Raw genomic sequence first — 12,045 nt, 5'->3', positions numbered from 1 at the left:
TCTGTCACCAAGCCTGGTGTTAAGATCTTAGGGTCTTGAGTTTGAGTCCCTGTCAACCCGTTGAAATAACACCAGGTGGATTGACTCAGCCTGTCATCCTTCTGAGGTCGGCAAAATGAGTACCAGCTTACTTGTAAAAGGGGCCAGCTTACTCATGGGCTTACTGGTTACTGGTACCAGCTTACTGGTCGGCATCAGCGGCACAGCCGCGCTTCCAGAAAATGATGCAACCAGCAGCTACAGACTGCATATGAAACAACGACTCTGTCTCCCCCCTTCCACCTGCTCACTCTGTCCCAGCTCGAGTTAAGATAAAGCTGTGTGTGAGAGAGAGAGAGAGAGAGAGAGAGAGAGAGAGAGAGAGAGAGAGAGAGAGAGAGAGAGAGAGAGAGAGAGAGAGAGAGAGAGAGAGAGAGAGAGAGAGAGAGAGAGAGAGAGAGAGAGAGAGAGAGAGAGAGAGAGAGAGAGAGAGAGAGAGAGAGAGAGAGAGAGAGAGAGAGAGAGAGAGAGAGAGAGAGAGAGAGAGAGTAATCAGGAGCCGAAAAAAAGAGGCCGAATAAACCTAAATAAATATTCAGATGTTTTTCTTCCCCTTTTTTGCAACAAAGTCAAATCATCTTGGTCACAATGAAAACGAAATTAGATTTCAAGTTAAGATAAAGCTGTGAGGGAGTCAGAAATGGCAAGCCTTGTAAAAGTGGTTTATGAAACCACAGAACGACAGTGTATCCGGAGTATAGAAATATAGCTTTTGTGGTGCAGAAATTGTGAGTGGAGTCTGGTGAACTGTCCAACCAATAGGTGGAACTCATATGGACACATACACAGCCATATACACAGCCATATACACGGCTCCTTTAAAAGTCTAAAAATATCTGCCCTCACATTCAATACAAGGGAGGGACAACCAAGGCTGCAGTCATGTTTTTGGTATTAAAAATGCAGAAGTTAACATTTTAAAAATTGTTCTCATTTTTATAGTTTTGAAACCTCTCAAACTTCGGATATCTTCAGTGAGATTCATAAAAATAGACCAAATAAAGTCAAATGCCAATGTAATGTGCTGCTCATGATGGTATGAGCAGCACATTACATTGCCATATGACTAAAGAAAAATAAATAAGGAAATATACGAGCCTTCTCAGTTGAAACACCAAGTGGGAAGGAGATCTCCCCGGCCAACTGGTCTGCACATTTACCAGAAACTCAGATGAAAGGGAGAACGGCACTCGGCGGAGCGCATACCTCTGCCAGGATGAACAGTTTATGTCTTGTATCCCACGAATAGATTGGATCTGGACCTGGACCTGAATCAAAATCTAATTGGCTTATTCGTGTCACCTCACTAATTCATCCACCTTGTTTTGTCATCACCCGTCCATAACTGTTTGAAATATCATGCTCCATATTGTTTATGGCCGCATCTCTCAATGCTGAAGGATCACTTAAAAATTTATCCTATCCAGATCCGGATCTTCACCGAAATCGAATTGATTTGTCCTTGCCACACACCCAACCTGTCCACCAGGTTTCATCCAAATCCATCTCTAAGGTTTTGAGATATCATTAGATATTGTTACAGATTTGGAAGCCATCTGTACACAGATAGTCAGCAGTCCCCATAGTTCAGTTATTTAGATAAGTATGTGTTTATAGTTAGAATCCTTCCTTCTGTCTAATGGGAAATACATGTGTGCGCTACGAGTTATTTTTTTAGCTATGTTTTTTACAACAACATCTACAACAACAACAACAACTACTACTACATCCACTACAACAATGCCACTGTCCCTCATTCTTCCCGGTTGCCATTGCCCACGTGTTTTTGGCTGAAGGCGTGGGCGGAGCCTCCATCGCCTCAGATCGAGGATCCACTCCAAGGCAGGGCATGGACGTTTCCTCCAGCTAATGAGTGAAGGGCTAGCATGACATGCACGCCCCAGCCAATCGGGAGGTGACCCTGAGTCATCCGACAACCCCTCGTCCAATCAGGAGGTGAGTGGCGAGGAGAAGAGACCCCTCCCACTTCAGAAGAGCAGAGTGGTTGTTAGGACGAGGGGTTGGGCAGACAAGGGTGTGTTCTGCAGGATCGTGGCAATTGCGGGCTGCAGTCTTGGTGGCGATTGTGGCGCGGCCTGTGGTCGTGGTCGAGCGGTCTGCAGACCTTTGCGGTGGCCCACCGTGGTGGTTTGCGTTGGAGCACTCAAGCTGGGATCCCCGTTCCCGTCCACGGACTCCGAGCTCCACAAGTGCGGGTCCGGTGAAACCGCACAAGGCGGGGAGGTACCCGGCTCTACCGACTAAAGACCCACGGGTCCATTTCTTTTGTGTGTGTGTGCATGTCCGTGGGCCCCATCTTTAAGTAGGATTGTTAAGTGCTTTTGCTCATTGTACATTGCCTGCCTTTTATTCGGATAACTCTGCTGTGTGTGCTCCCCTCCCCGATTATTATTGTAAAATAAATCCCCTGTGTTAAATGTTCCAGTTCGTTTCTGTCCTTTCTTTGATTGACCCAGCATAGTTCGGATTTGAGAATTCATGAGGCCGTTTGGGCCGGTAAATTGTTCATTTGGTCCGGCGCGGCTTTGGTAGCTTCCGCTCGGTTACGCCGTATCCGAGTCGGTGATAGCGACTAGATTCGGACAAAGTCGGCCGAGGGTGTGGTTCCCCTGGTAGTTGGACGGCGTGAGTACTTAGGTAAATTGGAATTAGACAAGTGGACCCTACCTAACACCGTTGAAATATTGGCGACCACGGTCCTCTAAGTGACCCATGACTTTTCGGAGTTGTCTGAGAATCACGACCTAAATTCCGGGTGTTCGGTGGGAGATGACTCCACTGCTCCACCCAGTGGTCGTTTATCTCCACTGAAAAAAAACAACAATATATCGTTTTTAGCTCTTTTACTCAATGGTGAAGAATCACTTAAAAATTCTCGTATCCAGATCCAGATCCGGATCTTCACCAAAATCGATTCAATTCTTCCCTGTCACATACCCAACTTGTCCACCAAGTTTTGTCCGAATCCTTCCCTTATATTATCGAGTTTGGCCTAGTGACTCTGCTTGTCCTGTGGCTCCTTATGACCTCCATCGTGTGTGTCTGAAGGCCTTAGGCATGGGATAGTTAAGTTTCCTGATCGCTGTTTATACATACGATCGCTGCTGTACATACATACGACAAAGAGCGATCGCTGTTTATGCCGTTTTCTTACACCAATACACTTGTTGAACCTGACGTGGTCTCTGGCTAATCCTTCTTGCTTATGACAGTTTCATTTGGCTGCTCTGGGGGAATCCGATGAAGATAGAGATTGGTCACGGTCAGGATTTGGATTGGTCACATTGGGTTGATTGATTTGGATAGATTGGTCACGGTCAGCAACAGGATTTGGTTGCTCAGTCAAAGATAATATCTGTCCGGTGATTGCTGTCGGTGGGCCACTCACCCAGCACAGAGATTTCAATATGCATGGCAACAAGACATTAGATACAGGATCTGACAGGAAATCTCTGCAGCAGGTGACTGCCGTAGTCGCTAGGCGACTCCAGATTATAAATCTGGGGAACTGGGTCAATTTGGCAGACTGTAAAGAAATAAAATAAAAAATTAATCTCACACTCTTGAGGGAGCAATGGTGCTGCTGAAACCGTTTATTGGCAAGGATTATACTGGTTGGTTTGCTATTTCATTCCCAGCATTGCACTCTTTCCTCTTAAATGTTGAGCATGAAGCAAGGCAGCAGCACATATTCATAAAATCTTAGGGATATGACTCAACCAGGTTTTGAACCACTGACCTACCAGACTCAGAGAAAAACACTCTAACCAATGTGTGCGTGTGTGTGTGTTGTTACATGGAAGGGGGAGCGGGGTTCATTGCTAGACTGTGGTAAGTGCAGTATGGTCCGTGTGTTTTGAGTAGGTTAGATTGCCATGTAATAGGGATCTGTCAGATTAAGTCGTTTGTTGCATATGATTCTGTGGAGGCAGCGTATGTGGTTTATAGACAGGGTATTCAGAGTAATATTGCATGTGTAAACACCTCTTGCTTGTGGGTGATGCCAAGTGAGGACTTTCCATCACCAAGGCACACGTGTTATGGTGCAACAAGGCCGATCACAATCTCGCTAGCCTGTGTCCGATCACAATCTCGCGAGCCTATGGGTTTACTCTCCGCTAGCCGCTAGCCTAGCCCCCTCTGGCCATGGTGGTGTAGTGGGCTGTGGAGCCTGTTAGTTGCAATAAGGATTTATTTTTATTGGGGCTGCATCATGCGTGGGACAGCCAGAGGTGGGACTCCATCTAGGAGGAAGAGGAGGATGAGAAGGGGGTCACGGAGGAGGTCTGAGAGGCAGAACGTTCTTGTAGTTTTCTCTGAACAAGTTTTGGGATTGACCCAAGCTTGAATCACCCTGTTTTTGAGAAGGAGGAAGTGACTTCGTTGGAGAGGAAGAAGAAAGGCCTCAGAGATCGAGGAGAGACAGGAGAGCTCCACGTGCACGGAGTGCAAAGAAGTGCTTGGAGGAAGAAGGAGGGCAGACCAGGAGACCTCATCTGGAAAGGACAAAGAGGACCATGAGAGCTGTTTGAGGGACTGATCGTCGCTGGTGCTCCTCGTGCGAGTTCACTTCATCGTGCTCTGTTTGTCTTTCTGCATCTTGAGTGCTACTCGTCGCTGGTTTACTTCATCTATGGACTGACTTCATCACTGGCTCTCATCATCTCGCACCTGGTTTCTAAAGTGGGCTGCATGAAGTCCTTTGTCCACCCTGCACATCATAGACAAAGGGAAGTCCTGCCTGCATTCTTGTCTTGTTGTATAAGTGTGACCGATGGTGCCTAGAATGGGTTTGGTTTCGCCCTTTATTTCTCATCATTGTACATACGTTTGCGTGTCCCCATTTCCCTCTTTGTGGCTTCTGATTCACTTAGTCTGTACCTATATGAAAGCACCTCGTCTACCCTTTTCCCTTTTCTTTGCAAATAAACTCTTTAAAAGGTAAGAAAACCTGTTACAGTCATGTGCTTTCCATGAGTGTGCAGCCATTTTGGACTCGTTTGAACAATCCTTCGGGACCGGTAACCATAAGTAAACAAGAAAAAGAGCAATCAGAAATAGCAAACCCTTGCCAGGACTTCTTTTGAGGTGTATTTTTATAGGTTTTCAGGTAAATCCAATATGGCTGCCAAACCATGTGACTTATGACATCATATGTGTGATTCTTTTGTTCCTCATGGATAGGCGGTCATATGTGTAAAGTTTTGCCTCGATCTTTTCAGCCATTTCAGAGAAGATTTTTGAAGGTTTTTTTTTTTTTAAACAATATGGCTGCCGAATCACGTGACCGATGACATCATTAAATTTTTTTCTGCAGACAATTTTAACCCGAGATGACGTTAAAATTTTTTTCATACTGATCGGATGTGGCGTTCTGCATATGAAATTATGACGTCATAATGAGGGCACCTATGACATCATAAAAATCACACTCATTCCCCATAAGGAGTACTTACTATCTGCCAAGTTTCAAATTTTTCTTTGGTGCAGTATCAGATACAGAGGTCCAAAGTTTTTCCATTTTTCTATTATGCCTGCCACACCACGTGACCTATGACATCATAATTATCATTGAAACATTCCACATGAGTCATCGCACCAATGGTGAAAATTTCGTCTCAATTCGACAAGCAGTTGCGGAGAAAAACACTAAAGTTCTGTGTGGACAAACAAACAGACAAACAAACAGACAAACAAACAAACGGACCCAAATGCAACACCCTCTCCGAATCCTTCGGCGAGGGTAAAAATGCAGTGCAGCAAAGAGGCTTTTTCCTGGGACTTTCCTGGAACTTGGAGATTGTACAATTTGTGTGTATGCACAAATATGTCACCATATAAATAGATGGTCTAACATTTTGACTGAAAGTATATGGTGGTCTTTCTCAGGGATTTCGAGATTGGTGTGCTTGCTTTTGAGAAGATGCTTATCAGTCGCTCCAGGCTGTTTCTTGTAAAAATGGGAGTAATGGATTACATTTGTGTTTTTGGTAATTTTGATCACAAACCATTCTGTGTTTTAAAACAATGGATTACAATTTTTAAGAAATGTTGTTGATATTGTGATAAAAAAGACAAATGAGACACAGCTTGCAGAAGAGAACAAAAGCAGCATTAACACAGGAAGGAGATAAAGAAAGAGTGAAAAGAAAAGGATTAAAAGGAAAATAATTAATGGGATAACTCAACAGGTCTGACCATGACCAACCAGGCTTTTTCCTATGATAGCTTGGCCATCTATTATAGCATCCCTCCAACTGTTATTAGTCCCCTACAAGTTTCACCGAAAGGGACGAAAGGTTTACTCTCCACCTGTGCGTCCCAACTGTGGTTTTTCAGACTTCCTCCCCATACCCTTTAACATATTCAAATGAAACTTGGTACATGGATTTATTATGACAAGTTGCTGAACCATTTCGAGTTTCAGGGCGTTTTGTCAACTTTTCACAGAGTGATTCTCTTTTTAAATCTAGAAAATATCACATTATACATAGGGTCAATGTTCAGCTGCCCTGACTCCACTCCTACTGCTTTACACCCATTGTCCAGACAGCTGGCTTGACTCCACCCCAATACAAGCATTTGCCACGATTGCATGAAGCAGCACAGATAGGCTCGCTGGCCTCAGGCCTTAGGTTAATCTAAATTTCTCTCTTGTTTTTTTTTTTATATGCAAAGCAATTCTCTCTCTTGTTGTTAATAGTTATTTCAATCTATATTTTTTGTTAAGGTGAGTTCGCATCACGTGGGGTGCATGAAAATATATTTATCTCCGCCACCGAAGGTGGTGGACGGAGGTTATATTTTCTCCGCTGTTTGTCTGTCCAAGTAAACAATGCGATTTGTGTTCTGCAGTGTTTAAGTATATAATTCAATTAAAATAAAATATAGGTGTTGAAGGCTGTAGAAAAAAAGAAAAAGTTTTTTTTTTTTTAAACACCACCTTATTTAACGTGTTGCCTGATGTTTGTGTCCTTTATGATGTTCCTAAAAACAGTAAGGTTCCTGTTTGGATTGATTTTGAATTTTGTTAGACAGGCAGACTGACGAAAAAAAATTACCATACTCTGCATTATTTTTTTACTATATCCAAAGTCCTTCAAAGTCCTTCATATACCATGCCAAATTCAGAGCCAAAGTCCTTCGAAAATGCAGGTTCGTGTTCGGATTCATGTTAAAATTCTTGTTCTACAGTGTTCACAATCGAACATTCAATCGAAATCAAATGGGTCCTCAATCATAGACTGACATGTGTAGATAGACAGACCGGCAGACAGAGTGAACCCATTGCTTAACCCTCCTTTGCGCTTAGTGTGCAGGGTATCAATCCTGTGACCCGAATGGCACTGGAAGCCATGCTCACTGGAACGTTGTGAAGTCATCCAGCATGGTAACTCTTTGAGAAAAGTCTACTTTCAACTGAGCAGAAAGGGAGATACAAAAGCATGACTTGCAAGTAAATTTAAATGGTGTAAACAGAACTCCAAGACATTGTGAATGATTCCGACCAAGTTCGGTGACCACTTGTGAAGTGGTGATAGAGGAGATAGGAAATGAAAACAGACACAGACAAACAGCATCCTTGTATTTCTATAGATAAGCACAACAAGCAATAAATCAATACAACAGTTTATAGCTCAACTCCACCCTATGCTCCCAGGGTACAATTCCCCATTGACCCAATAATGAGAAACCCTGTGAGGTAGAGAGACGATCGGAGCAAAGGAAGAACAGCAAGTGAGGGGTGGAGAAATTAAATGATGAGAAAAGAATGGGGGGGGGGGTGTGATACGGTGGGGTCTTGCCCCACTCTACAAGCGAGTCACGTGGTGTATACAGCTGTGCCCGATCAAGTTCAAAAGCACGAGTGCAGCAGATGGTGAGGCACATATAAACAGGTGGTAAAAGAACAATGCAACAGCTCTCTTTCTGGCTTGTGTATCTGTGTATCTGCACATGTCACTTGCCTTGTGCAAACTTTGTGGTTACAACTGCCAACTCCACTCCGATGCGGACTCAACGCGTGAGCGCAGGTCATCTCTCCACTAATCTTAACTCTCCACTAACTCTTCACTAACCCTCTACCTCTCCACTAACTAACTCTAACTCTCTTATCTAATTTTAACTCTCTCCACTAATATCTGCACTGGCACGACTTCCTCCTGACTTACAGTTGGAGTGTCCACACGTGTCCCCTTTTACAGTTTGTCAAAATAAAATGAACACCTTGATTGTAAACAAACATCATTTTATGATATTAACACAATCAAATGAAATATATATATATATATATATATATATATATATATATATATATATATATATATATATATTCCAGCAAAGTACCCGTCTTTGACGGGTAATTCATAAATGCAAGCATATGTCGGTTACTCACAGTTTCTGTGGAGTCAATTTTGTTATGAACGGGTCTCTTCGGTCGTCTACTGTATCACATTTTTAAAAAAACAACGTTCCTCGTTTTCTTGTCTGGGGCATGGACGTGCAGCTTTGATCTTGATCCAACTCTTGATGCCGCAACATACAACATTCTGTGTGAGAAAACAGGCGAACGCAGATCTAGTCCAATTATGCTGAACGTCTGTCCCTGTGCTTTGTTTTGTTGTCATGGCAAAGCAAGGTCGTAATGGAAATTGTAATCTACGGAACTGGAATGGAAGGCCACTGTCGGATGGTATAAGTGGTATCCTTGGAATTAATGCATGTTTTCCTGCTGCCGGTCCATTGATCAGGATTACTTCAATCACATTTGGGCTCATTCGGTAGACTGTACAGCGGGTGCCATTCATGATATTTGGTGGATCCAATGAACGTAGAACAATAACTAGGCAGCCCACTTTCAGCTTAAGTTTTTGTGGTGGTATCCCTAATATTTCAATGGAATTCAGAAATTCAACCGGAAAGTGCACCACTTCCTCCGGAGTGAGTGTGGTGTTGATTGCATTATATATCTTGACTTCTCCTGGGAAGTGGTCAATGACGGTAGAGTTGACAGCATCCACTGTTTCATTTAGAGGTGTGAGTATCGCTCGTTGTAATAACCAGTTGTTGTCGTTTGGAGCACATCCTGTTAATCCGACATAGATTTCCTCGATGAATTTGGATGGAGTTTCGTGCTGGTGGATCCCTTCTGGTAAAGTGATGGTGTCCGGTTTATTTTCAACAGGGTAGTTACCGTCGCCAATGTTCATGAGGAGGTCGGCGTAATTAGCAGCAGTGGGGTCGTTTGTAAGCTGTGTTCGAATGTTGTCGTGCAGTCAGTATGTTGTAACGTTGCGCCATAACGGCGATCGCTCCAGCATCGCATCGACTATGTTTGCACGTGCTCCTTGCTTCACAACGGGTAGTATTGTTGTGGGCCGGGGTCGGTGGCGCGGAACGACTGCAAGACGGAGCAGTAAGGCCGTCTCCCACCGAACACCCGGAATCGAAGGTCATCACCCCGGATAACTCCAGAGTCAACGGGTCGCTTAAAGGACCATGGTCGCCAATATTTTGAGGCGTGAGGTAGTACTTGTCTATTTCAATTTACCTAAGTATGCACGCCATCTAACTATCGGGGAAGCCACATCCTCGGCCGGCTTTGTCCGAACCGAGTCGCTGTTACCGACTCAGATCCGGCATAACCGAGCGGAAATTACCAAAGCCACACTGGTCCAAATAACAATTTACGGCACAATCGGCCTCCCTAATTCATTCGCACCATGCATTCCACATTCACGCCACTCACACACTCGGGCCATTGTGTGATTTTACGTTTATTTTGCTTGAAGTTTGCAAAATAAAATATAAACCAATGTCAACTGCAGGGTCTTCACCATAATCAAATTGATTCATCCATGTCAAATAGACAAACTGTCCACCAACTTTCATTGAAATCTATCGATAACTTTTTGAGATAGTTTTCTCACAGACAGACAGACAAACAAATAAATTAACCAATGTCACCCGCAGGGTGACCCGTATCTTGCCAAAAGGTGACCACATGTGACTTCTTTAAGGTCACACTGAGGTGAACAGAGCTGCTATCCACCAGGAGCGACCCCTTGAGGAATATCTGCCTACGAGAGATTCCGATGAGAATCGTTCTACAGAGTAACCATGAAAAATATGTGTTTGCCTCATAACGTCACCAAATGACATCATAATGTCTCAAGCTTGACATATCCAGAAAGCACTCATCGAGGTGTTCAATTTGAGGTACTACACGATATGGTTCGTAAAACTTGAAAATTTGACCTTGGGGTCAAATATGTTTGACCTCAGGCGCTAACCATGAAGGTCAAGGCCAATCACCACCAAAAACTAATCAGCTGAGCGACAGACCATATACTACATTCCCATAAAGTTTGGAGACGATTAGATTAAAATTACTCAAAAAATAAGGGTTTCGTCGACTCCCCTGATTTGCGACAAAGTGACCTTGAACTTTGACCTTGACCTTCAAAATTTCATGCGCTGAAAGGGACCTCTATAGGCCTCTGATATGCGAAGTTACAAAAAATTTCCAATGATAACTGTGCTCTGCAGAGTGATTTATATGTGATTACAGACAAAAAAAAAAATGAAGGTCAAGGCCAATCGCCACCAAAAATTAATCAGCTGAGTGCCAGACCATGAACTATATTCCCATGAAGTTTGAAGACGATCCGATCAAAATTACTCAAAAATAAGGGTTTCGTCGACTCCCTTGATTTGCAACAAAGTGACCTACCTTGACCTTTGACCTTGACCTTCCAAATTTTGTGTGCTGAAAGGGACCTCTATAGGCCTCTGATATGCGAAGTTACAAAAATTTCGAATGATAACTGTGCTCTGCAGAATTTTTTATACGTGATTACAGACAAACAAAAAAAAAACATACAAGCTGACTAACATATCTTGCAAAAACTTTGTTTTGCAAGATAATAACAAGTCTGGAGACGGCGATGGTTCACGAAGGGACGCCACGGGCAAACTGGCGGGAATCAGGAAAAACGTAACTGATGAAAGTTGTAGTACTCGAAGAGCACTACTTGCATACCAACTTTCATTCGAAACAGTTGAAAACCCTAGGAGCTCGATGCCCAGTTTGTTCATTTTTTTGACATTTTCTAAGTTCGTGACCTTGTGACCTTGACCTTGGGACGAAAATGAAAAATCGAGCTCCTTGGGGCTATGCAGGTGCCATTGGGCTAACCAAATACCGAAACCTCTGCCAGATTCGACAAACCCCCACGGAGAAGATGTAACTTGAAACCGGCTACCCCTAAAAACACATGTTTTTTGGGCGTGGCTCCGCCCATAATGGGCGCAGCGTGCCCATTCTCCGGAAAACACAACCAGATCATGATACAAACCTCGCGCCCTAATTTTATCAAGATCGGATCGAAACCCACGGAGCTATGCTTGGGACAGACAGACAGACAGACACACCGTTAACGAATATAGTGGTCACTTACTCGTGAACCAATATGTGTATATATATATATATATACGCACACACACACACACACACACACACACACACACACACACACACACACACACACACACACACACACACACACACACACACACACACACACACACACACACACACACACACACACGTCTGGAGACGGCGATGGTTTACGACCAATGTACACGGTTCGCCTTTTTTATTTTTTGACCTTCGAAGGGACGCCACAGGCAAACTGGCGGGAATCTGGAAAAACGTAAATGATGAAAGTTGTAGTACTCAAAGAGCACTATTTTCATACCAACTTTCATTCAAAACAGTTGAAAACCTTCGGAGCTCGATTCCCAATTTATTGATTTTTTTTGACATTTTCTGAGTTCGTGACCTTGTGACCTTGACCTTGGGACGAAAATTAAAAATTGAGCTCCGTGGGGCTATGCACTGGCCATTGGGCTAACCAAATACTGAAACCCCTGCCAGATTCGATAAACCCCCTTGGAGAAGTTGTAACTTGAAATCGGCTACCC

General features: G+C 43.6%; 1 protein-coding gene and 1 long non-coding RNA gene across 12 annotated transcripts in view; one reads left to right on the top strand and one right to left on the bottom strand.

The window, feature by feature from the left end:
• LOC147011590 (uncharacterized) overlaps window positions 1-8,675 on the bottom strand; it is a 10,744-nt gene extending 2,069 nt beyond the window's left edge. The window contains exon 1 of the long non-coding RNA XR_015052003.1: window positions 8,456-8,675. This is a non-coding gene — a long non-coding RNA (uncharacterized LOC147011590). The remainder of the gene's footprint in view (window positions 1-8,455) is intronic.
• Window positions 1-12,045, top strand: part of LOC147011589 (uncharacterized) — an 84,779-nt gene that overhangs the window by 4,038 nt on the left and 68,696 nt on the right. Inside the window, exon 1 of one of the 11 annotated variants that reach the window (XM_085858296.1) lies at window positions 6,755-6,790. The exons of the other annotated variants lie outside the window; for them this stretch is intronic. The gene's annotated coding sequence lies outside the window, so the exon portion shown is untranslated. Of the gene's footprint in view, window positions 1-6,754; window positions 6,791-12,045 lie in introns of those variants that run through there. 11 annotated transcript variants of the gene reach the window in all.

The sequence above is a fragment of the Eptatretus burgeri genome, chromosome 15 (genome assembly GCF_056783735.1).
Source record: "Eptatretus burgeri isolate ZD-2024b chromosome 15, Ebu_testis_v1, whole genome shotgun sequence".
Classification (NCBI taxonomy): Eukaryota; Metazoa; Chordata; class Myxini; order Myxiniformes; family Myxinidae; genus Eptatretus; species Eptatretus burgeri.
This window is presented reverse-complemented; position numbering and strand designations above follow the sequence as displayed.